The following is a 3,593-nucleotide window of genomic DNA, read 5'->3' as shown; positions in this document are numbered from 1 at the left end:
TGCAAGTATAAATCCTTAATCGAATAAATTGCAAATAGCTTTTACTGGTCTCCTATTCTGGAACGAAGGTTTAAAAATAACCTATTAGAATCCTAACGGGTCTTTAATTTAGCCGTAGCTTAGACCGGTCAGTTTCAAGGGATAATTACGGTTTAATCGCGTGAAAGGCGAAAACCAAGAATGGAATGTGATTTGGACCCAACAAGTTTGAAGACTTGCTTTATATGGGTATAATAACCACACTCTGGATTTTGGGGTCAAAACAATATAGTTTGACCCGTTTTGGCTAGTTTATGTGAACTAGTTACATAAGCCGAACCGTGCGCGCAAAAGGCGCAACGGGTAACCGTAAGAGTCCTACACTAGTTTCCTAAGTCAACATGCTTTAAAGAGGTTGTGGTATCAGTAGGATACCTTCCATAATGCCCGTAACGAGTTTAAGTTCATATTATGCCCCGTAGGGGTCTTTCGGTCTTTTTAAGGATTTTAAAAGAGGTTTCTGAGTTCTACAGGAAATCTGAGTTTCCCGAACAGTTTATAAAGTCCAAAATACTTTATTTATTATTTAAAATCAGTAGCAACTGGAATCGGGTCAAAAGACCTTGTAGAACTCATGTTATGGCCGAAAAGGGTATATTCGGTAATTACCGAACCGATGCCATAACCGCATGTTATGAGCAGGTTAAAAAAAGTTAAAAATCTTTAAAAATCCCAAAATATTATTTTACATCAATGTGTAAAAGGTTTGGTGTCGAATCCGGGTTTAGATAGGCGTTATGCTATTTGCGCTATTTAATTACTAAAGTTTCCGTAATTTGCGCTATTTAGCATAACTCCTATTCTGGACCTCGGATTGACGTGAAATTTTTGGGACATGCTTAGAAATCAGTAACCAAGGTTATGGTCCTTTCACATGTCCGAAATTCTCGTTTTAAATTAAAAAGTGCGTTACGGTCAACTTTTAAGCATTTAACGGAAAGGTGTGAAAGACTCGGACAAACAACGAACCGGTCACAGAGGGTTATACCATCATGTAACCTGGTCCTAAGAGAGTCCTAAGGCATATCTAAATCATACTTTAACGGGTCAGAACTGAAGTCAAAGCAAAAGTCAAAGTTTTGCGACTTTCGGCTCCGAACCGGGTCAAAACAGTAAATGGTCGGATCAAACAAGCTTAGACTAGTTAATATACTTATTATCATGTTTTATGAGTGTTAAAACAGGTTACACACCATCTACATTACTGATTATGCATGAAATCGCAAAATAGCATTTCTGTTGACTTTTTCTAAGCACGTTTGACTCGACATTTGAACTAGTTAGAGTGGGAATCAGAGGGTGCCCTTTTAGGGGTTTATAGACCACATGATTACCAACATATAACTATCTTTGATTCGACAAACCACTGGACCATTTGTGATTTATCGCAAAGTCAATCGTTAATTACGACGGATTGACTTTTAAGCTAAAACCATGGAAAAACAAAACCACAAAGGGTTAGGCAACTTACAGAAGCTTGGTGCACGACTAGGGATGTTAGAGGAATGCTTTGGAGCTCCAGAGATGATCAAGAAAGAAGGTTTGAGGTGTGTTTCAAATGTGTGCAATGCATTGCCTTTTATAGTGAAAATTTGGCATAAGATCATTACAACTCACCCTACAATTGCTTATGGATGATCAGCAGGTGTCCCTGAGTGCTAGGGGGCATGTAGAGGGCACCCATGCTTCAATTAATGCATCAATGATCGTTTACAAGCTCAAACATTGAATCTGTCCAAACTTTCTGCATTTGTATGTCGTACGCGGCCCGCATTAGAATTCAGGCAACATGGACGCGGGCCGCCTGAATCTTCATGTCAGTAAACGAATCAATCATAAGGCGCGCGGCCCGCATCAGTTTGATGGTTTCACTCACGCGGCCCGCCTGAGGTCTGATTTCCAAGATTTTCAAATCTTTTGTAATCATTAACCTGACCTTTCGGTTTCGAAAGGGTAACTTTGCGATTTGGCCCTCGATTATTTACAATTAAGGGCCTCGTGACTTTTACCCGCATTGTTAAGTCCCCGGTTAGTTTAATTACTACCCGAAAAGCCTTAACTTTTATTGTTGACGCTTTTAACCCCTCGCATACGAATTTGATCATAACTTTCTCGTTTTAAAATGGAACTTCGTGAAATTTATATCGTATATTCTAGTGAGCGTATTTTACTGTTACAAAGCCTCGGGTTCGTCAAAGGGTCACTCAGAGGTATAAATTAAACATGTTGACACAATTAACCCCTGTAGCTTGTAATCTCTCACTTTCTCCCGCGTTTCGCTCCGTACGATCCATGATTTATTCGTTTGAAGGTACGAGCATCATTTAGGGTTACTATACAGTATATTTACCCCTCGTTGACATTTTTAACCATCGAATTTACATACTTTCAAGGTTTGTCAACTTTAGTCCTTTATTTAATGTTTAATACCCCGTGTAAACTCATGACACGTGTCAACACATTATTGGACACAAAATTTTTGAGTTTTTACAATACTTAATCATAATTACATGTTTATTTTCGTTATTTATTCGAAAAACTTTAAAATAATAACAAGGGTGTTACAAGTTGGTATCAGAGCTCAAGGTTGTTGACAAATGTGTTCAGTTCGAGGCTTGATCGCAAATCCGGTAAGTACATGTATATCATTGGTTTTGTATGACTAAAGTGTTGAGAACAACACATATGGTTATCGTGTAATACACGTTACACTAATGAAAACGATATAGAATAGATATAGTCAACGAAATTACAAGCGTTGATGCGTATAGTAGAAAAGCCTTGTATTATAGTACGGGCATCTTTTAAATGTCGAAATTACTAACTGTTGTATATGTTTTTTTATTGAAGGACACTCGCATATGAAGATAGCGAGAGTTTAACAAATCATGGATTTGACAGAGGAATGGTCCAAAGTATGACAAATAGAGCACGCTGATGTTGTAAAATGCAACATATAAATTACATCAAATGAGGCATAAAACTAACCCTTTTTAAGTACTAATGTTGGAAAAAGAGTGTTTTTGTCTTCCTTTTGTATTTTCAGGATTAAATGAGCTCAAATTAACAAAAGAAGCAAAAAGGCAGCTAAATCTAACATAAATACAAGAAAAGGAACATAAGTGGATTGCCCGACCCCTCGACAGCATCCTCCCAAGCAAAACAGAGAAGGCAGAAGACTGAACACGCCTCGTGCTCAGCGAGCACGGGGCCGTGCCCAAGAAGCAGCAGATAAGACAAACCTATAGAAGCTTCTATTGCCCACCACGGGGGCGTGCCCAGTGAACACGGGGGCGTGGCGAAAGTACTGCAGGCGCATTAATTGTAATTGTGAATTACAATTAATGAGGAGAGAGATTGTCAGACAGGCACGGGGCCGTGCCCAGCGGACACGGGGCCGTGCCCAGGCTTCTGTTCAGCCTATAAATAGGAGTGCTTGGTTTCATTGCAACTCATCCCTTGACACACCACCCCTCTCACACTTCATCCACCATCCACCATCATCACAACACCATCATCCACCACCATCATCCATTGTCCAATCAAATTATTCT

The sequence above is a fragment of the Helianthus annuus genome, chromosome 8 (genome assembly GCF_002127325.2).
Source record: "Helianthus annuus cultivar XRQ/B chromosome 8, HanXRQr2.0-SUNRISE, whole genome shotgun sequence".
NCBI lineage: Eukaryota > Viridiplantae > Streptophyta > Magnoliopsida > Asterales > Asteraceae > Helianthus > Helianthus annuus.
The sequence above is the reverse complement of the archived record's forward strand: the minus strand, read 5'-3'. Positions refer to the sequence as shown.